Raw genomic sequence first — 23,499 nt, forward strand, 5'->3', positions numbered from 1 at the left:
ACTTTTCTGGTGTGAGCACAGGTGTGTGTGTGTGTGTGTGTGTGTGTGTGTGTGTGTGTGTGGTGGGAGCTTGGGCCACACCCAGTGGTGCTCAGGGGTTACTGCTGACTCTGCCCTCAGAGATCACTCCTGGTGGTGCTTGAGGGACCATCTGGGGTACCAGGCATCAAACCCGGGTCGTCCGTCTGTGTGCAAGGCAAATATCCTACCTATTCAGCTATCACTTGGGTCCCATCAGCGCTGTGTGTGGTGGCGCTGGCTGCATTGTTAGTCCCAACTTGAACACGACCACCAGTGTGCTCCCATCCCCACTTCACAGCCAAGGAAGGAGGTAAAATCTGATTTTAAAAGAGAGCAATGATTTTTTGCCTTCTTTTTCTCATCAGCCCAGTGTTTAAACCTTTCCACCATTGTGATAGTACTGTCTGTGGGGGTTTCAAAAGCCAGGCACCTGCGACATGCTCCTGAAATATGTAGGATCATTGTAATTGAGGAGAAAAACCCGCTGGAGCCTTAAGTAACTGGTGCTGGCCAGAACCTAGGAGACTGAGGAAGTTTGAGAGAGTGTGGCCTTCCTCAGTGGCACAGAAGTTTTCCTTTGGCGCTCTGCCATCTGTGCAGGAGGCAGAGGTGCTGCCTCTGCTGCTTTGGAGGCTTTTATCCACCAGGACATCGGCAAAAAGGATTGAGGCTCAACATTTATTCGAGGAGAATGGATTTTGGGGAGGAAAAGGGAAGTCATACTCACAAGAGTGACGTCCTCATACTCAAACGAGTGCCTTAGAGTCAAAGCTAAATTTGTCATTCATGTTTTTAGAAATCACGGTCTCAGGTCTGGTGTCCATCACCACCCACCTTAAATTTTAGAATATATCTACTGTTGGCAAGGGGGGAGGGAGGTGGCGGAATTTTTGTAGATAAATATTTCCGGGCTCACAGTGAGCCCAGATATGGAAGTTTGCCACTCTTTTCCTATGATCCAGAAGTTGCTTTTATCTGTAACTTATTACTAAAAATGCAAAACAGGGGTCAGAGTGATGGCACAGGGTAAGGTCCTTGCCTTGCATGCAGCGGATCCAGGTTCAATTCCAAGCACTGCCAGCAGTAATCCCTGAGCACAGTTAGTGCCGCCCTAATACTGCCCCCACCACCCTTACCAAAAAAAAAAAAAATGAAGTCAAAACAGGCCAGTGTTTGAAAATGGAGCAGTAGGACCAACCTGCAGCTTTAAGAACCCTGCATGGGTGGAATCCGAGTCCATTCGGTCCCCACCGACAGGCAGTGAGGGAGAAGGTGGAGCTCACGTGCCCTCAGCAATGCTGCTGTGACCCGAGATGGTCCCTCGTGCCCAGCTGCTTTCCTCACGGGCTTTGACTTTGGTAGTGAAGTAACCTCAAGGCCACCCCAGGCTTCCTTCCGTGTGTGAGATGCACAGAGAGGAGTGGGCACCCCGTCCTCTGCAACTGCTGGCTTGCTTTCTCTGTGAGTCCTTAAAACTACATTGAGCAGGAAGTGGGGCTGATCAAGATGACTTTTTCCTAAGGTAAATTCTTCACGTCTGACTTGTCATATCGTACTTGAAATGACTTTCTGTAGGAAAGTAAGTGCTACTGGTGGAAGCAGGGGAGAGATGCTCATCGGTCTGCCTCGGTTTTGCCTTACTACATGTGTGCTATTGGTGTAAGCCAAAGAGAGGTGCCCTCTCATCTGTGGAATATAAAAGTAACAGAATGGGAGACTAACACCCAAGAGTAGTAGAGATAAGGACCTGAAGGTCTGCTCCACGGCTTGGAAACCAGCCTCACATATTGGGGGGAAAGGCAGCTCAGATAGAAAAGGGAACACCAAGTAAAGGATGTTGGGAGGACCCATTTGGTTTGAAAGATGCTTGCCGAAAGTAGACTATAGAACGGACATGATGGCCGCTCAATATCTCTATTGCAAACCACAACACCCAAAAGGAGAGAGAGACCAAAAGGGAATGCCCTGCCACAGAGGCAGGGCGGGGTGGAAGGGACTGAGTGGGGGTGGTGGAAGGGATGCTGGGACCATTGGTGGAGGAGAATGGGAACTGGTGGAGGGATAGGTACTCAATCATTGTATGACTGAAATGCAAGCACAAAAGTTTGTAAACCTATAACTGTACCTCACGGTGATCCACTAATTTAAAAAATTAATTTAAAAAAAAAGAGAGAGAGAGAGAGAGAGAGAGGTGCCCTTTCTGAAGGCCAGCATGACAGGAGCTGTTACGGGCACAGTCATGCTTTACATAGAGGTGCCCTGAGAGAACACAGTGGCTTGTTGCAGCAGGAGACCAGAGCTGGGAGGAAACTGAGGGAAGAAGTCTCTGTGTTCAGGGTTGTGATGGAGATGTGGCAGTTTAAATAAGAATTGCGGGTAGGGCAGGTCTGATCTCCAGCATCCCATAGGGTCCCCTGAACCCGCCAGGAGTGATTCCAAGCGAGTGCAAAGCCAAGAGTAACCCCTGAACACTGCCAGGTGTGGCCCCAAACCCAAAACAAAAAGACTAACTGCAAATTTTCTGCCATAGTGACAGGGGGAGGGTTGGGATTGGGGGCGAGGGGATACTAGGGATATTGGTGATGGAAAATGTGCACTGGTGGAGGATGGGTGTTTGATCTTTGTATGACTGAAACTCAAACATGAAAGCTTTGTATCTATCTCATGGTGATTCAATAAAAAAAAGAAAGAAACTACACCTTCCTGAAGGATGAAGGGGTGCGGGGAGAGACGTGAAGTATATTGGAAAGAGATATAAAACTTTAGTAAGTGGGGCCAGGAAGATGGCTCAAAGGGCTGGACTGTACAGATTCAGTCCCTGGGACTGCATAGCCTCCGTGCAACTCTGCCTGTAGCTTTAGTAGCACTAAGAAACAGTAACAACGAAAGTAACTGTTTCCCTTCAAGTGTCAGGAGGCGAGACTTCTCACTGTCTACTGTCTTCTGCTCTTTGATTTCTGAATCGTGCCAGTGTGTTACCTCCGTGGTAAATTCTGTGGCTGATCTCAAGCACTTTGTGATCCCCCACACTTTTATTTTCATTTACTTTTATTTTGTGTAGGATGTGGGAGCCACTCCCAGTGATGCTAGGGTAGTAGCACTCTCAACTCTGTGCTCTAATAATAATAATAATAATAATAGAATTAGACTAAATTTAAACGTCCACTGCACCCCCACACCCTGCTGCACCCTGACTTCCACCGTAATTCATCCTCCATGTATTCCCAGACAGCATTCCCATCCTCCACTGTGTGTATCCCCACCCCCACCCACCGCACCCTCAGCCCTCCAGGCAGCAGGACACTCAGTACTTGACCGACTCTCCCCTTGTCTCCTCGCGTCTCCCCACTGCCAAGGACAGGTGGAAGCTGTCCCCACCCTGAAACGCTGATGCTGGAAATGGCTGTTTCAGCAGCACCTCAGCTTCTATCAGGGTTCCATGATACACCGCTCCAATCCCTCCACCGGCTGGACTCTTACCTCTGTGTCGCTCTCTGTCAGACCAGGCTGCTGCCCCTCAGCCCTTCCTGGGGAGCAGCTTCTCACATAGCAGGGTGGGATTCCTGCAGTGTGGGAAACATCCACTGTTTCTCCTGAATACATCACCCTGTGTTTCCGAGTGCCACTGTGCCCTCGGCTTCCCACCCCCTCCACCCACTGAGTATTCATCAGGGGACCAAGCCTGTTATCTTTCTTCTGTCTCTCTGCCTATCTCTCATTGTCCTGGGCTCTAGAGACTCAAGTGACACACATAGCCTCTGGAGGAACAGAGACATGTGCTGGACTCATGTGCTGACGATAGATAGAACCCAGGGAAGCTGGAGTTGACAGAAAAAAATAAACACCTGATTGTGCTTCCAAACAGGCTTCTGTCTTCTGCATCCTCTTATAAATAGCGTCTCTCTGGGGCTTTTAAAACAAATTATGATTTACAACTTGATAGCATCTCTTAGGAAAAAGAGCTTTTAAAATGCTGAGGCTCACCTTTAATGAAAACAGTTGTGAATGCCTGTTTTATTTTGTTTGGGGGCCGCACCTGCCAGTGCTCAGGACATACTCCTGGCTCTGTGCTCAAGGATCACCCCTGGCAGTACTGTGGGAGGGTACTATATGGGTGTCAGAAGTTGAACCCCTGGTTGGCTGCCTGCAAGGCAACCACCTTATTGGCTGTACTACTTATCAGTCCTGTGAAGGCATTTTGTGAAAAGGAAATTAGTAAAAACATATTGATGACTTTTATATTTAAAAATAAACTTTGGGGGCTGGAGCGATAGCACAGTGGGTAGGGCACTTGCCTTGCATACAGCCAACCCGGGTTCGATTCCCAGCATCCCATATAGTCCCCTGAGCACCACCAGGAGTAATTCCTGAGTGCATGAGCCAGGAGTAACTCCTGTGCATTGCTGGGTGTGACCCAAAAAGAAAAAAAAAAAACTTTGGGGGCTGGAGCGATAGCACAGTGGCAGGGCATTTGCCTTGCACGTGGTCAACCCTGGTTCGAATCCCAGCAGCCCATATGGTCCCCTGAGCACCGCCAGGAGTAATTCCTGAGTGCAGAGCCAGGAGTAACCCCTGAGCATCGCCAGCTGTGACCCAAAAAGCAAAATAAATAAATAAATAAACTTTGACAGCTCAGTAATTTAAAAAAAAAAAAACAGTAAAACCTAGGAAGGGGTGTGATGCAGGAGAAATAGCTCAGAGGGCTGGAGCGTATGCATGAGGCTCCGAGTTTGATCCCTGCCACTTCATGCCCCAACCCCCCAGCATTGCTGGTGAACTTCACATGCTGCTACACTTCAGTTCTGAACCATGCAGCCTGGTTGGCAGAGTATCAGCAGGAGTGGCCCCCGGGTCCCCCAGTCATTGCTGGGGTGGTGGGGGTGGGGGGTGTCTCCCTGAAAGGGAAAGGGGTCTAGAAAACTGTTTTTCCAAACACACAGCAGCCACCAAGCACATGACCAGAGATGGTCTCTAATGAAAGATAGAGATGCTCAGCATGTTTTAGCACCGAGAAAAATGCAGAGCAAGGCCACGGGGGTGTGCTAAGAAAGAGGAGTAGTAATAAGTGACGGCGATTGTGGAAAAATGGGGTCCCTCACACATCACCAATGGGAATGAAAATGTGTGGCCTCTGTGGGTGAGTCTTAGATCCCCTCAGTTAGATGCAGCTTTACCATGTGTGGTACCAGGGATTGAGCCCAGATTGGTCACATGCAAGGCAAGTGCCCTCCCCACTGTACTCTCCCTACAGCCCCAAGTACTGACACTTTTAGAAACATGAAGTGAGGGATGTTGCAAAGTGAGGGAGCTGCCTTAGACAGCCACGTGCTGTATGATTGCGTGTGTGGACAGTCTGGACTAGGCCATTTTATGAAGACAGAAAACACACAAATGTATTACCTGGGACATGGGGCGTGGTCAAGTGAATCGTGCTGCAGGGAGATTGGGAGCAACAGGGAATGGGAAGAGTATTTCTTTCTAGGATGTGGAGGATGTTCTGAATTTGTAGAAATAGCTTCGAATCCAATGAACATACTCCTTACATTAGTTCTATGGTATTTTTACATGAATTATAACTTGAATCTGGAGGAAAACCAATTCTATACCCAGTCAGGTGTCTAAAAATAAAATTAAAACAGGCATTTTTAAGTAATGGACTTTGTAAGGAATCCTAGCAAACAGTACCAGCCTGGATGCTTAAGGGTTACAAGGATTATGTCAAACAGCACTGTAGCACTGTCCTCCCATTGTTCATCAATTTGCTCGAGCAGGCCCAGTAACATGTCCATTGTGAGACTTGTTGTTTCTGTGTTTGGCATATCGAATATGTCATGGAGAGCTTGCCAGGCTTTGCCGTGCAGGCGAGATACTCTCGGTCACTTGCCAGGCTCTCTGAGAGGGGCAAAGGAATTGAACTTGGGTCGGCTGGGTCGGCCATGTGCAAGACAAACACCCTACCCACTGTGCTATCGCTCCAACGAGTAGCTTCTCTAAATACAGATGCAGGGAAAGGCTGGTTTGGTAGATCATCTCCCAGCAAGTCTAAGGTACCAGCACATTTCCAGGCCTTTCCCCATGCCAAGGCTAATTCTCACCATCCCACCAGGTGAGGAAGAAGGTGTTCACATGGTTAAGAAGTTATCCTAAGGGATGGCTGTTGGAACATTATGTAACTAGAACCCAGCCATGAATAATAACCTTGTAACTGTGTATCTCACTGTGATTCAGTAGAAAATAATTTTTAAAAGTTACACTGTTTCCATTATAGTTTCCATTATATTGGAAACATCGTCACCATTTCAAGCACTTTGACCCAGTGTAAATCCTGGTATTGCCTGGACTGTAGACCAACATGAATGATTTCCTTCTGTTTTTTCCCTTTCTTGGTTGTGGGTGTTACTGCGATGATGGCGTGGTGGGGGGTCATACATACTGGCTGTGTGTCCACCAGGTGAGACAGCACCTAGTGATGCTTGCACGCATGGCTGTGCATTCCCCGAGGGTGTTGTTGCCTTAGCTGTGATGTTTGCACACATGCTCACACGTGCTCACCAGGGCTCAGACAGCAGCGCTGCCAGACTCGAGGGCACAGGTGGGACGCGGGAATTAAGCTCTCAGCCCGATGCCTGGTTTCCTTTGATCAAATAACTGCCCTGAAAAACCCTGATAGAATCTTTGGGGCCCACTTCTAGACAGTGGTCCCAGCAGAGACAGAACCGAGACTCAGCTGGGACAGCAGCCACACTGCTGCCTTCCCGCTGCCCCACTTGTCTAAGCAACTGAACAAGAGCACAGGACTTGGGTGAAGGGGCTGAAGTTTTGGAATGTCTCCACCTGTGCCTGGTGTCCATCTGGGTGCATGGTGTGTGCCCTGCAGAAGCTTGTTTCACTTTTGTTTTTGCTTTTAGGCCATATCCAGTGGTGCTCAGGGTTTACTCTCTGACTCTGCACTCAATCATTCCTGGCAATATTCTGGGGGCCATGTGGGATGCCGGGGAATGAAACCCAGGTGGCCTATATACAGGGCAAATGCTCTACCCGCTGTACTATTGCTCCAGCGCCCAGAATATAATTGTTTCTGATGGATTCTGGAGGTAGTATTCTGGTGACCCATTTGCTTAAGTGTGAACAAGTCCTGGCTTGTTTATTTATTATGATTTTTTTTTTATCTAAGTTTTGGGCCACACCCGATAGCACTTAGGGCTTAGTCTAGCTCTGTGCTCAGGTATCACTCCTAGTGGGGACCATATAAGGTACCTGGGATCGAACCTTGATCAGCCACATGCACAGCAAATGCCATACCCACTGTCCTGTCTCTCCAGTCTGGCCCTGGCTTGTTTTAGGGTTGTTTGCCAAGGGAAGTTGTATTTGTTTTGTTTGGGGGCTTTGGCGCTAATGTGCAGGGGAAGAGGACCTGTTCTTGGGTCTGTGGATTGGAGCTCAGGAGACCATGACTATGCTAAGATCAAACCCAGGCCTTCCACGGAGCTCGATCCCAAGCTTCCCACATGCAAAGCATGAGCTCAGACTCAAACCCTTTCCAATCCAAAAGGTTCTATTTTCACTGGACTCATGCTTTGAAAAGTTGGTTGATCTGGCACATAAAAATGAAATCTCTTGGGGCCAGAGCAATAGTGGGGCATTTGCCTTTAATGCAGCTGACCTGGGTTTGGTTCCCAGCATCCCATATGGTCATACGAGCACTGTCAGGAGTAATTCTTGAATGTAAAGCCAGGAGTAACCCCTGAGCATTGTCAGCTGTGGCCCCAAAACAAAACAAAAAGAAAAAAAATCTCTCCCTATACACTGTTTTTGTTTTGTTTTGGGGGGGGCTTTTTTTTTTTTTTTTTTACTTTTTGGGTCATACCTGGCAATGCTCAGGGGTTACTCCTGTCTCTGCACTCAGGAATTACTCCTGGCAGTGCTAAGGAGGCCATGTGGGATGCCAGGGATCAAACCCTGCTCGGCTGTGTCCGAGGCAAGTGCCCTCACTGCTGGACTCCGGTCCCCCTATACTTAGTTTGAACTCTGTACTTGTGGCCTCTCAAGCTCTGCCAGGCTTGGCCCTGCTCACTGACTTCCAGCACACTGAGGAGATGCTCAAAAGCAAAAACAAAACAGAAAGGAAAAGAAAAAGACTTTGGAATAAACTTACCCTTGCAAGCAAAAGACTCTACAGAACAGGCCAGATAGACAAAACAAGGAAAGTACAAAACAGAGGTAAGGGCACTTGTCTTGCATGCAGTGACCTGTATTCAATCCCTAGCAACCTATCAGTTGAGCACCACCAGGAATAATTCCTAAGTGTAGAGTCAGGAGTAACCCCCTGAGCATCATCACCAGATGTGCAACACCAACCCCCACCAAAAAATAAGATCATTTCCAGGCAACTGGTAAGCCCTGTACAGACTGTGTTGTTTCTTCTTCTTTTGATGAAGCTCCAAGATGCTTCTGGTGCAGCCAAGTGGGGGTTGAGAGAATGTTTGCACGAAACTGCTTTTACCAGTCGGACAGCCCAGCAGAACCACAGAATCCCCAGTTACACATCTAAATGACCTACGACAAAGGTGTACAGTGGGGAAGGATGGACTTTTAAGAAATAATGCTGGGAAAATTAAGTGCCCACTTAGCAAAAAATGAAGTTGGATCGATAACCTTCTACCATAGGCCAAAAAAAAAAATGTGCTAAAAATAGATTAAAAATTTATACATAGTACCCTAAAACTCCTAGAAGGAAGCATAAGGGAAACCTTCATGACATTGAATTTTGGCAATGATAACTTGGATATGATTCCCAAAGCAAAAGGAAGAGAAGCCAAAATAGACAGGTAGGAACTGGACTTAATGGCAAAATCTGTGCATAGTAAAGGCCACAGTCAACAGAGTAAAAGGGCAACTTACGGGGGGGGGGGGGGGGGGCAGGGGGATAGTACAGTGGTTAGAGCACTTGCCTTGCACCAGCAACCTGGGTTTGATCCATAGAATCACATATGGTCCCCCTGAGCATCACCAGGAGTGATCCCTGAGGGCAGAGCCAGGAGTAAGCCCTGAGCACCCACAGGTGTTGCCAAAAAAAAGGGAAAAAAAGAAACTAAATAGCTGATAGGAAGTTAAGATCCAGAATACATATAAAGAATTTGTGGACAGAGTTACATTATAGGGTATAAGAAGCTTGCCTTGCACACAGCTAACCCAGGTTCACTCTCTGGCACCACCAGGAATGATTCCTGAGCAGAGCCAGCAGTAAGCTTTGAACGCTGTTGGGTGTGCCTACCCACCCATCAACCCGCAGAAAAAAGAGAAAAATTTAGTAGTCCAACTCTTAAAACAAATCCCCAGAACAAAGGCAAATGGATGCTGGAGAGATAATATATAGAGTTTAAGGCGCTTACCTTGCATGTGCGAGGTGCCCTGGGTTTGATCACCAGTCAAGTAAAGAAAGTAAATGGTTGTTGCTAAGTGGACTGTGAAGTTACACCATTAAAACGTTAAAGGTGGATGGGGGTGGGGCTGGAGGAAGAGTGCAGCAGGTACAGTGCTTGCTACATGCTCCTGACCCGGGTTCGATCTGGATCCCCTCGAAAACTACCAGGAGTAATTCCTGAGTGCAGAGACAAGAGTAACCTCTAAGCATCACTGGGTGTGACCCAAAAACAAAAACACAAACAACAACAACAACAAAAAACCTTTATGGGGATAGAACCAAATCCCTAGCACCCCATATGGTCCTCCAAGCATTATCAGGAGTAATTCCTGAGTGCAGAGCCAGGAGTAACCTCTAATGTTGCCAGGTGTGACATATTCCCCACTCCCCCTCCCCCCCAGAAAAAAGAACTACACCGGGACTGAAATTTGAATACTGTAACTTTTCCATTGTCACAAAGCATTATGATTTTTTTCCCCCTGTCCCTTTAAACTTATGTCCTTCTGGGCTGGATAGATAATACAAGGGATAAAGTCACTTACCTTTTACCTGACTGACACTTGTTCAATTCCTGGCACCACCACGTAATTCCCTGAGCATGTTGAGAGCAAAGCCCAAGCACAAAGCCAGAGTAGCCCAACCCCCACCCCACCCTCAAATACAAATATAAAGTTATTTCTAATTGTAAACCATACAAGGAGAGGAGTGATGGTCCTCCAAGGGCTGTAAGGACAGATGCTTAGTGTTCTTGCTCTGCTCAGCACATTCTTGGGCCAGCAGCGTCAGCCCCACCAGGGAACTAGTTAGAAATGCAGACTCAAGACTCAGCCAGACCCCGTGGATCATGGATTGCACCCTGCACTTACCAAGCTCACCAGATGATTTGTGTGCAGGTGGATGTTTGGGGGAAATCCAAGGCTTGCTCTCATCCCCGCCTCCCTCTCATTTAGCAATGTTTTGGGGTTGGTCTTTTGTGTGTGAGGAATGTTGCTTGTTTGTTTGGGGGTTACACCTGGCTCTGCACTCGGGGATCACTTCTGGCCAGGCTCAGGGAACCATATGGGATGCAAGTACCAAGGACCATGAGGAAAAGGCAAAACTAAGGAAACAAGACAAAGGTGGGTGGTGGCCGGGATTCCAGAAAAAGGAAGGAAGGATGAAGAGGAGAAGTGGGAACTATTTTTGAATGGTGAGACAGAGAGTGCTATTGTAGCAGAGACTGTCATTCTGTCTGTGTCCGAATCCACAGAACGCACGTCACTGAGAGTGAACCCTCTTAGAAACTCTAGACTTTAGTCAGTACGCCTGTCTCCAGATTGGGTTATCAGTTGTCAGAAATGTACCATGCTAATAAGAGATACAAATAATCGAGACACTGGAGGAGGAGGAGGAGGAGGAGGAGGAGGAGGAGGAGGAGGAGGAGGAGGAGGAGGAGGAGGAGGAGGGAATATGGAAACTTTGAACCTTCCCATCGATTTTTCCACAGTCTTAAAACTGCTCTAAAAGGCGCCAGAGTCATAATACTTGTCTTGCATACAGTTGACCCGGGTTTGATCCCAGGTGTCCCATCTGGTCCCCTGTGGCCTGCCAGGAGTGATTCCGGAGAACAGAGCCAGGACCCCTGAGCAATCGCCGGATATGGCCCAAAAACTAAAACAACAATAACAACAATAAAAACCCTGCTCTAAAAATACTCTGGGAGGGTTTTTTTCCTTTTCTTTCTTTTTCTTCTTCTTTTTTTTTTTTAAATGAGAGTGCAGGAACATGTGTCAGAGATCCTGGGCATAATCTGAACTTTTGAAAATCAACTTGTGTTTTGTTTTGGTGTGGTTTTGGTTTGGGGGTCACACTTGGCAGTGCTCAGGAGTCTTACTCAGGGCGGGGCTCAGTGGACCATATTAGGGTGCCAGGGATCAAACCAGGGCAGCCATGTACAAGGCCAGTACCTTAATTCCTGTATACTAACTCTCCAGCTCATGTTTTAAAAATACTTCTTAATTTATATTTATTATATGAATCTGTTTTTCATGTGAAAGTCAGATTTAGGGCTAGAGAGGGTGTATAAGGAAGATCCATGCGTGAAATGGGGTGGGGGCCAGGGGGTTGGGGGGTGGTCAGACTCTCTCCAGCAGCCTCAATTTCTTACCCTTGTCTCTGGAAGCCCGCAGGTTCCCCTTCTCTGTGTCTGCATCTGTGACTTCACTGGCTCTGCGCGTCAGACCCCACAGAGCAGCTGGTGGCAGCAGGGCCTTGGGGCTGCCTGGCCGGAGTGCACTGAAGGTTGAGCTGTTTGGGGCCCTTCCCAGGTGCTTCCTGTGCTCACCCCGTCCCCCATTTCCTTCTTTTTGACACCAGAAGGCCTCACAGCCTTGGGAATGCAGAGGCAGCTGCCATGCTTTGCCTGGGAGATGTTGCACTGTCTGTAGCACCATCCTCCCGTTGTTCATTGATTTGCTCAAGCGGGCACCAGTAACGTCTCCATTGTGAGACTTGTTACTGTTTCTGGCATATCGAATTCGCTACAGGGAGCTTGGCAGACTCTGCCGTTCGGGTGGGATACTCTTGGTAGCTTGCCAGACTCTCTGAGAGGGAAGGAGGAATTGAACCCGGGTCAGCCGCGTGCAAGGCAAATGCCCTACCCACTGTGCTATCACTCCAATCCATTGGGGGTAGGGAGATACCTGGGGGATGCCTGGGGCATATCTGGCAGTAAATCCAGGCACTTTGTGTATGAGCCCTACTCTGGGAGCAGTCCCTGAGGAGTCCACTCCACTCTAACATCACCAGGTGTGACCCCTCCCCAGAATTAAAGGAGCCTAGTTCCCAGAAGGCAGAGGTGTGCGGAGAGAGCGCCCCATGCTTGCTCAAAGCTGCAGTGGTGAGAAGCGCTTCCCGTGCCTGCTTGGTTCTGATTGTGAACAGCTTCACCCTGTGAGCCGCGCCCCCTGCAGGCCATGGGCAAGTGCGACTGAGACTTTCCCGCCTTTGTGGGGAGCAGAGGCTCCAGGGAGCCTCTGGCTAGGCTGGGAGTCCCGAAGGGAAAAGGCATCCTAGGACCTGCCTTGGGTCAGAGCAGCACCAGCTTTGTACAATACAGTTTGGAAGGACCCCACCATGCTTTCCCTCTTGCTGCCTGCCACTGCCTTCCCTTGAACCTCCACCTTGCTCCTTATCCCCCCCCAAAGCCCCCTCTCCATCAGCCTTCAGAAATGGCTGCCAAGAGAGGCCAGTGGGCATCTGCCCCCAAAAAAGATCCCTCAGGGGCAGAAGTGGCCATGGGAGTTCCCATCTTCTCTGCGCCAGAAGGCCCAGGAGCAGGAAGAGTGAGTGGCACATACTGGCTGAAGAAGGAGAAGCAGAGGCCTCGGGCAAGCATGAGTTTGCATACCATGGGCACCCAGGAGCAGAGATGTGGGGAATGTGGAACTGTGGTTCCTGTGGGCGTCGCAGAATCACAGAGGACCGGGAATGTGGCCCGGCCACTGAACACATGCTTGCAAGCGGGTACACAGAAGGTTTTCTTAAAAAGGGATGCTGGAGAATGGACACTGGGGGAGGGATGGGAACTCGATCATTGTATAACTGAAACGTAAGCATGAAAATTTTAAAGCCTGTAAAAAAGAAAAGGAAGGAAGGAAGGAAGGAAGGAAGGAAGGAAGGAAGGAAGGAAAGAAAGAAAGAAAGAAAGAAAGAAAGAAAACACTAAATACATATAAAGGGGCCAGAGCGATAGTACAGCGGGTAGGGCATTTGCCTTGCATGCAGCAGACCCGGGTTTGATCCCTGGCATCCCATATGGTCCCCCCAAGCACCACCAGAAGTAACTCCCGAGTGCAAAGCCAGGAGTAACCCCTGAGCATTGCTGGGTGTGACCCAAAAAGCAAAAAATAAATAAATAAATAAATACAATAAATGGTAGATGAATGGGAAAAAAAGGGAGGGGGTGATGGAGGCCAGAGTCTCTGGTACTGGGGCTGCAGATGCTGGGCATGCTGCCCTCAGGCTTGTCTTGATGCGGCTAGATCATCTAGTACTATCTCCAAGATGCCCACTCTGAGACCCCATCTTACTCATACCAAGTCCTTTACCCTGTACCCAGCACAGTCTGATCTAGTTCTTTCTTAGGACGGTGTGGGGGGCAGTGGCAGGTGTCAAACCCAGCAGTGCTCAGGGCTTGTTCCTGGCTCTAGCCTCAGGGTCACTGCTGGTGGAGCCCATGGGACCATATGTGGTGTGAGGGATAAAATCTGGGTTCGACCACACACAAGGCAAGTGCTTTCCCTACTGGATATCCCTCCCCTAGATTTACTCTGTTCTCGGTTGTGGCTGAAGGTGACCCCTTGCTGTAAACCAGGCCCACTGCTGTCGCTGCCGAAGGAACGCAGGAGGAATGTCAGAGAAACTTGTAGAGCCATGGAGATCCCGGCTCTACAGGCATGTTGCCAGGACGCTGAGTGCCCTGCTGGTCACTCAGGGACTTGGAGACAGTGCAGAGAATGTTCTAAGCAAGAACCAGGCCACAAAAATCACCAACAAAAGTTTGTCCTCATGCTTCATTATTATGGAGTGCTCAGGTGCTTGAGGGCAGTTTGAGGGGACCAGGGGACAATCCCCACCCTCAGCCATGGTGTGGCTGGAAGTGGGGAGAAGATCCCTCATACAGAACCCCCCAAGGATTTTGAGGCAAGAGGCTGGCGCCTTTCTAATGCCATCCTCACCGCCTCCCAGACTGGGGTGCAGGACCCCAAAGCTGCCAAATTCCTCGTGGAAGGAAGCCTAACCTCTGTGACTGCACTGGCTAGACAGTCCCCGCTAGCCCTCGTGTCCAGCACCATATAGCAGGTGCTTGGGGTTTCCAGGCTACTCCTGGGGATCTTGAGCCCCATGGTGCTGGTCTGGCACATGCCACGCAGGGCCTCCACCCTCTGGCCTCTCCCAGCCCCCTCTTCAAACCATGGAAGATTTGGTAGGGGCACAGTGTGGAGCAGTGGATCTGCGGGTTGCACTTACCCTTCCATCTGACCCGTGAAGTCATCTTGATGTCAGCCAGCTGACGGTGTTGTCAGCTGCGTTTCCAGGCAACGCGTGGTGTCTGAAGGCTGGGTACCAGGGTACCAGGCCACAGTTCTCCTTCCTCAGCATGCTGAGGGTGTGGAACTCACCCAGCAGATGGGCAGCTGGGATCTGCAAGCCAGGACTGGGGTGCTGCTGTCTTTCAGTGGTGTGTGGCCCCCATCTAGTGGGGGACTAGGGAAGGGTGCCAGTGCTGCTGTATGGTAGAGCTGATAGAGGGTGGCCTTTGTTGAAGGTCCTCCTTGGCTCTGTAAAGAAATGCGCAACAGCTGGAGGGAGCTGTCGGTTGGGGCGCGAGGTTCCCTGATGGTGCATGGAAGGGGGAGCCCTCCGGTGCTAGCAGCTTCTCTGGCACAGTGTATTAACTACCTGCTTTGCTTTTTATGGGACCAGTCACCGAAGCACCATTTTACTTCTGCATGCCTGCATGTTGTATGTGCATCTCTGGGGCTTTTTTGGGGGGGAGGGCGTTGGACATGGTGGTGCTCAGGACTTACTCCTGGCCCTGTGCTCAGAAGAATGAGCTCCCATTCACAGCGCCAGGTCAGCTATGTGCATAGCAAGTGCCTTACCCCTGTGCTGTCTCTCTGGCCCTATAGAATGTGTCATTCAGTCTTTTCTCCCCACCCCAGGAGAAAGGTGTCTGTACCCCCAGTGACAGATGAGGAAACTAAGCCTCAGGTTTTCCTTTGCCTGTGTGCAAGGGCATAAAGCCCAGCCAGGATGGCACTGGAGAGATTTCATCCCACTAAGCCCTCTCCTCTCTGCTTTCCCCTTGAGTGACATCAGTCCAGCCAGAGCGGGGCGATGGTAGGAAGGCAGAAAAGGGATGTGGGGAGGTGTCAGGGAATCAGGACCCTAGGATAGGAATTAAATCCCCTCAGCTGAGATCGTAATTGAGTGCTGGTGCTGGTGAATGTTAACTAGCTCGGCATACTTTGCTCAGTGCTTCCAAGTGATGGCATGGATTTCTCAGCCCACACACTCACCTCCCTCTCGGCGAGCACTCTTTTTTTTTTAATTTAATTTTATTTTTATAAAGTTGTTCACAATATTTTTTGAATTTTATTTTATAAGGTAGTAAACAATACTTGATTACATTTAATATTCAAACACCAATCCCACCACCATATTTGGGATGCTTCCATCCCAAGCCCCAAGCTCTGTCCCAAAGCACTGTCCTCTGTCCACTGTCCACTGTCCTCCCGTTGTTCATCGATTTGCTGGAGTGGGCACCGGCAGCGTCTCCATTGTGAGACTTTTTGTTACTGTTTTTGGCATATCGAATACATCACAGGTTGCTTGCCAGGCTTTGCCATGCAGGTGGAATACTCTTGGTAGCTTGCCAGGCTCTTCAAGAGGGATGGAGGAATCAAACCCGGGTTGGCCACATGCAAGGCAAAAGGCCCTACCTGCTATGCTATCACTCCAGCAATATTTTGTATTGTTTGTTATGAAAAACTGCTGAAAATGCTACAAAAATGTAACCATAGAGGAAATAGTGTGAGTATTGTTTTATTTTGGCAGGGGATATTAAGACCTTCAGGATATCACAAACATGTTCTTAAAGGTTGGGTGATGTGAACTTTTGTATATATATCTGTGAACTTTCTTATATATATATCTCAAAAAATATATATATGCATATATACATAGTTCCCTCTATGACAAGTTGCCTACTATTTGAACCCCATCAAATGTGGTTGTTACTCTTTCTTTTTTTCTTTCTCTCTTTCTTTCTTTTTATTAGTGAAACATCATGAGGTACAGTTGTAGACTTACAAGCTTTCGTGCTTGGGTTTCAGTTATACAATGATCCAGTACCCATCCCTCCACCAGTGCCCATTCTCCATCACCAATGATCCCAGTAGCCCTCCCACGACCCCCATTTCATCCCCCCCACCCCACCCCGCCTCTGTGGCAGGGCATTCCCTTTTGCTCTCTCTTTCCCTTAGGGTGTTGTAGTTTACAATAGAGGTATTGACTGGCCATCGTGTTTGGTCTAAAGTCTACTTTCAGCACGCATCTCGCATTCCGAGTGAGTCCTCCAAACATCCTTTACTTGGTGTTCCCTTCTCTATCTGAGCTTCCTTTTCTCCCAGCATCTGCTGCTTCCAAGCCATAGAGCAGACCTCCTGGTACTTATATCAACTATTCTTGGGTATTCCACTCCCATTCTGTTACATTATATTCCCCAGATGAGTGCAGTCTTTCTAGGTCTGTCCCTCTCTTCCTGGCTCATTTCACTTAGCATAATACTTTCCGGGTAGAACCACTTGTATGTAAATTTCATGACTTCATCTTTTCTAACAGCTACATAGTATTCCATTGTGTAGATGTACCAAAGTTTCTTTAACCAGTCATCTGTTCTCGGGCACTCTGTTTTTTTTTTTTTTCCCAAATTTTGGCTATTGTGAACAGTGCAGGTTGCTACTCTTTCTGCTAGCAATCTGGTCCTTTGTCCTCAAACTTCTGTGGGAGGCTGTTGACTTGGAGAAAGGTGCTTCCTGGATGGAGACGGAGCTTCAGTGCTGCTGCTCAGCCTCCTGGAGATGGGGTCTTTGTCTTTTCCAAATCTCAGCCTTCCCTCCCTTGTGCTCCTTCGGCCTCCCTCACCCCCATCCTCCGACCCAGACTTCAGTGAGTCAACAAGTCAACCTAATCTCCTTCCCCAGGACCTTCCATGTTCAGTACCCACTGGCGTCCCCTCTCCAGTGGTGAGAGAGGACAGACCCGTTCCCGTCCCTCTCACACACTCCCTGCGAGCTCTTCGAGGTTTGAGTATGAATGAGTGTGGCCAGAGATGTGCTCCCTGTTAAGCACATCAGGAGCACAGCTGGGCCTGATCATATTGTTTGATTCCCCCAGAACAGGGCACAATCAAAAGTCTGTTTGTAGTTGCTGGCTTCCACAGCCATTTCACTGTGAGGAGCTCAGATGGCAAATGCTTGGAAGTCCAGGGAGGTATTTAGAGATGAACCGAGCTCATGCTGGATCAGGGCAGCTGCCCCGGGGCAGAGCCAGCTGAAACAGCTGCCACCATGCTCCTCAGGCTTCCTCGTTAGTGGCCACCAGTCAGCCACTTGCTTTCAAACTGGCATATAAGATCCAGCAGTGGTCCTTCTGCCAGCAGAAGCTTCAGTCCAAAGGAAGCCAGCCAACTTGAGTGCCTCAGGGATGCCTTCCCCAGCAAGATGTGCAGAGATAGTAAAGGAGACCTTGAACCAACAGATCACTCCTCCGAGGGCCCCCAGTCTGCTGCAACAGCACTCCACTTGACTTCTTCTGGGGATGTAGCTTGGTGGCAGCCCACACGCACACAAGACCCTAGTTTCCATGCCCAGCATCAACTTAGTAGCCATAAAGTAGGATGTTCTGGGGTGGGGGTGGGGGTTGTCGGGATAGGAAGAGCATGCAGCTCTGGGAAAGTGCACCGTGGACACACACACACACACACACACACACACACACACACACACATCATTGGAGAATGCTCAAGGGTGAGCCCACAGTTTCTTCGTACTGGCGTCAGGGAGATGACCCAAGACACAGGGCATATGCTTAGCTCGTACAAGACCCTGTGTTCCAATTCCTTAGGTAGGAATTACAAAGTAGAGGGACCAGAGGTGACGGAGCAATAGTACAACAGGTGGGGCACTTGCCTGGCACGTGACTATTGTAGGTTCAATCCCCAGCACCCCGCCCCCCAAGGAGTGATCCCTGAATGCAGAGCCTGGAGGAAGCCCTGAGCAGAGCAGGGTGTAGCCCCTTAAGAAATCACTTAAATTCTAAAAGCTTTCATCTTCTTAGTTTGGAGTATGGATGAAAGATGAGTCGACATGGGGAATGCACCCCCTGAGGGGGAGAGAACTTGCAGAGGGCATCACTAAGTGGCTATTGATGATTATCAGCCCCCAATGTTGTTGTTGTTTGTTGTTGTGGTTGTTTGCTTTGGGGCCACACCTGGTTCTGCACTCAGGAATTACTCCTGCTGGGGCTCAGGGAACCATAAGGGTTGCTGGGAATCTAACCCCAGGTCAGTCGTTTGCAAGGCAAGAATCTACCTGCTGTATTATTGGTCCAAACCCCCAAAACAATTTCTTTGTAATGGGGTCAGGGCGGTGGCCCAAGAGACAGGGCATAGGCTTAGCATGTACGAGACCCTGTATTCAATTTCTGGGCCTGTTGGTCCCCAGGCACGCCCCTCCTCTAGCCCCAAGCTGTGCCTCCTCCGCATTCAGAACTTAAACTGTCTCTCCACCCAGGTTCCTTTTCTTTCTCTCTCTCTCTCTCTCTCTCTCTCTCTCTCTCTCTCTCTCTCTCTTGTTTTTGGGTCACACCCTGCAATACACAGGGGTTACTCCTGGCTCTGCACTCAGGAATTACTCCTGGCGGTGCTCGGGGGACCATATGGGATGCTGGGAATCAAACGCGGGTTGGTTGCATGCAAGGCAAATGCCCTACCCGCTATGCTATCGCTCCAGCCCCAGGTTCCTTCTCTTATGTTTCATCATCTTTTTCTTTTTTGTGTGTGTGGCGGGGGGCACACCCAGTGATGCTCAGGAATCACTTCTGGCAGTGCTAGGGACCATGTGGAATGCTGGGAATTGAACCTACATTATTTGCATTCCAGGCGAGTGTCCTACCCACTCTAGTTTTCATGTTTCATCATCTCTAGAGTAACTTCTAATCAGCATGATTTTTCCTCCCAAAGACATTGGGTTTCTCTGGAGATCTTCCTCATTGTCATTATGGTGAGGAGGAGCTTGTAAAAAGATTGGTGCACTAGGTGAAACATTTTTACAAAACTTTTATTTGAGGGTCTTTTTTCTTAGGGGGTTCACACATGACCGTGCTTAGGGATTACTTCTGTCTCAGCACTCAGGAATTACTCCTGGCGGTGTTTGGGGGACCATATGATTTGCTGGGGATTGAACCTGGGTTGGGCACATGCAAGGCAAGTGGTCCCTATAAGGTCTCTAAGCACCACCAAGAGTGATTCCTGAGCACAGAGCCAGGAGTAAACCCTGAGCACTGTCAGGTGTGACCTGAAAACAAAGACTTCTCATGCACATAATTCCAACACCACATTCATCGAGCTATAGTGTTTTTAAAGTTGTATGTTGTTGAGGACTCAAGTAATGCCCCGCACAAAGAGCCCCACCCCCGTCCCGGTTTTTGGCTGAGCAGGAAAAAGGGCAAATTGGCACGGGACAGGGGTGCCAATAGAGTCGTCTGTTCTGAAGAGGCGTAAAATTGTACCTCGAAAAACGTCTTTTAAATCAGAGTTGCCACAATGGAAACTAAAATTTAACCACACATGGGAAAAAAGAAAAAGAAGCCTCCCTGAAGTTAGAAACCTCTGCTGGATGAGGAAGAGTCTCTACAAATCAGTAAAACATGATGTGTTTGTTTTGGTTTTGGGGTCACACCCAGAGGTGCTTGGGGGCCACTCCTAGCTCTGTGCCCAGGGGACCGTGCACTGCCAGGCCTCCCACATGCAAAGCATGTGCACCAGCCCTTTGCGCCTTCTCCCTGGCCCCCACCCAGTGGGCCTGGAACAGGGGCAGTAGCAGCAGCTGGGCACTTGCTAGAAATGCAGACACTCTGAGGCTTGGGGAACAGGGCTGCAGCAGCTGCTAGGGGCTTCTTATTTGAGCATCATTCTGTGTAGCCAGGAAAATTAGCTAACAACAGACAACCGTGGAGTTAAGACACTTTTCTTGCATGCATCCAATGCTGAGCACCACCAGGGGTCACTCGTGAGCACAGAGCCAGGAATAGCCCCTGAGCATGGCTGGGTGTGGCCCAAACTGCCACCCGCCTTCCAAAAAACCCAACACCCAAAACAAAAACCTGGACAGACACAGATCTCAGCTTCCTCCACAGGGGGAGTTGGAGACCTGTGCTTTTCTCATCATCCCCTTAGCCTGCTCCCGTTTCATTGTTCCACCCAAGGAAATGACTCTAATCCCCAACACACATTTTCCCAGATGGTCCCAGGGTCTCGCTCGCGTGGTCCTGGCCCCTCCTTTTCCTCTCTCTGATCTATGAAGATCCTTTTAGCTTTTTAACTGGGTCTTAACTTATATACACTCCTCAGTTTTTGGTTGTTTGGGGCTCTGTGTGTGTGTGTGTGTGTGTGTGTGTGTGTGTGTGTGTGTGTGTGTGTACGTACACGTGCATTTGTGCTTATGTGGACCACCCTTGGCAGTGCTCTGGGCTTACTCCTGGCTCTGTGCTCAGGGATCAGTCTTGGTTGGGTTTGAGGGACCATGTGTGGTGCTGAGGATCGAATCCAGGAGGCCCTCATGGTAGGCACCATGCCCACTATCCTGTCTCCTGTCCCTCCTCAGTCCTCAGGCTTCCATGGTGGTCTGGTCTCCTCACACCCACCTCCTCCTCTTCTTGTGTCTGTTGTCACCGTGCAGCCAGAAAGTGGGATCAGGAAAGGTCACCTGGTCTTATTGTCTCGCTCAGCACTCTCCCGCCGGCCTGAGCATCAGGTACAAAGACTTTAGACACCCCCACCTCCACCCCACCCCACCCCTGAGCCCACAAATTTGGCCCTTCCAGCTTCTCTGATGCTCACGCTAGTGTCCTGAATCCACACATCAGTGCCCAGGGAGGCAGAAGCCCTTCCGCCCTGCCCAGTCTGTCTACTTTATAGCTTTTCCACTGCCATCTTGGGGTGGGGGATTGTGGGGTCTCGCTCAGGCTCAGGGTGTGTGGGCCACCACCATATATCCCCACCACAGACCCCAACCATAGACTTTTTCTTCCTTCATAGGTTTCCCCGCAATCATTCAAGTACTTTCTAGAATGGCCGAGATGTGTGCACATAGAATCTGTTCTCTGCACCCTGCGCTATCCTCCCTGTCACGTAGGAAGCCTGGTGTGTTGTAGATACTTGAGTGTTCAATGCAGACTCTTGGCTTTGTTCCACATGTGCCCCCCCAACCCCCCCAGGAACTTCTGGGTTGGCCCCAGAAGGCCCGCATCCTGGGCCCTAGCACCAAACCTCCAGCACAATTAGTTGAGAACACTGGGAAGTAGCCCCTGGGTTCTCTGAGTACCACTTGGGAAGGTGACTACAAAATATATTGAATTTGCTATTCGAAATCAAGACAAGGGGCTACAGCGATAGTACAGTGGGTAGGGCACTTGCTTTGCATGTGGCCGACCTAGGTTCCATACCCGGCACCCCAAATGGTCGCCCATGCACCGCCAAGAGTGATTCCTGAGTGTAGAGTCAGGAGTAAGCCCTGAGCAGACGATGTTTGAGTGTTGGACCCGGGGGGCAGAAAGAGGGAGGGTGGTTCTCAGTGAAGCCCTTCCATTAAGGTTGATGCTGATTGGGCTTTGGTTCTAGTCTTGCCCACAGTGGTGTAGATTCAGGGCTGTTGCTTCATGCCCAGGTCTGAAAGGGGCCCGCACTCATTGTCCTGACATGTTATGGTGTTTTGGTATTTTCTTTGCTGGGTTGCGGTGCTTCGGGGCTATTCCTGGTTCTGATCAGGAGTGACCCTAGTGGTGCTTGGGGTACTGTAAGTGGCACTGCTGGGGATTTGGTTGATTTGTCTTTCACTTGAATCCCTGTGAGATCACCTGCACAAAGCTGTTCATGATTAGGTTTCAGTCAATAGTGTTCCAACATCCATCCCTCCACCAGTGTACATTTCCCAGCACCAGTGTCCCCGATTTTCCTCCCATTTTCCCCACTCCCAGCCTGCCTCTATGGCAGGCACTTCTCTCTCTCTCTCTCTCTCTCTCTCTCTCTCTCTCTCTCTCTCTCTCTCTCTCCCCCCCCCCCACCTCCCCACCCCCCTTTTGGACATTGTGGTTTGCAATACAGATACTGAAAGGCTGTAGTGTATATCCATCCCTTTACCTACTTCTAACACTCAGTTCTTATCCAATGTGATCATTTCCAACAATTATTGTTATTCTGCTCCCTTCTTTTTTCTTAGCTACCCTCCACCCCACACACACATAGTTGGTAGATTCCAACCATTGACCAATCCTCCTCCTAGCTCTTATTTTCCCTGGCCTTGGATATTAGTCTTCTACTATGTATTTATTGTATACCACAAATGAATGTAATCGTTCCTTATCGGTCCCTCTCCTTCTGACTCATTTCACTCACTGCTGGGGATTTGAACCAGGATGCCTGCTTTTACCCCCTGCACTACCTCTCCAGCCTTTGTCCGGAAAGCTCTCAGGCCAGGTGTTATTTGCCACTGCAGGAAGAGTGGGTTTGGCAGCTGAGGGACCCTATGGGAGTGTGTTCCTAGGAGAACATCCCTCCCAGGGCGCACCCAGAGAGACCCTGCAGGCTTGTTCCCTAGATAAGATCAGCCTTCGAGCAAGTTCTAGCCATGGTGTGTGTTGTCACGTCACTGCCCCTGCCTCCAGTGCTGTTTTAAAACATTTGTAGGGGGTTGGGGTTGTGGCCCTGTTGTAAAGCACACGCCTTACTTGCAGTGACTCCTGGTGTCAATCCCCAGCACAACAAACAACAGAATTAACTTGGTAGACTAAGGATATATGTCTCCGGAAGTATGGCTCTGTGTGTATGTCTGAGGCCCTGAGTTCAATCCTCTGGCACCTTAAAACGAACAAAAGAGCTGGAGGGATGGTATTCCTACTGGAGCAAGTAGGAATTTGCCTTGCGTATGGTCAACTTGGGTTCAATCCCCAGATCCCCAAGCCCAACCAGGAGTGCAGAGCTAGGGGTAAGCCCTGACCACTGCCAGGTATGGCCCCCAAACAAAAAACCTAATGACTTGAAAAAAAAAACTTTATAGTGCTAATATTTTTTATAGTACATTAAAAAATCAAAATGGTCATGTACAAACATGCTCTGTTCTCCTAAAAAAAAAGCAGACGCAGCTCTGTCAAACCTTCCCACAGCATCAGCTAGAGTGGCTTGCGTAGACTGGGGCTGGAAAGATAGTACAGCAGGTTGGGAGTTTGCCTAG

At 49.3% G+C, this 23,499-nt stretch overlaps 1 protein-coding gene across 1 annotated transcript in view; it reads left to right on the top strand.

Annotated features, from left to right (window-relative positions):
- The window catches only part of CMTM8 (CKLF like MARVEL transmembrane domain containing 8), an 87,146-nt gene that overhangs the window by 56,122 nt on the left and 7,525 nt on the right, over positions 1 to 23,499 (top strand). The gene's annotated exons all lie outside the window — the stretch shown is intronic.

The sequence above is a fragment of the Sorex fumeus genome, unplaced genomic scaffold (genome assembly GCF_029834395.1).
Source record: "Sorex fumeus unplaced genomic scaffold, SorFum_2.1 ptg000072l, whole genome shotgun sequence".
Taxonomy (NCBI): domain Eukaryota; kingdom Metazoa; phylum Chordata; class Mammalia; order Eulipotyphla; family Soricidae; genus Sorex; species Sorex fumeus.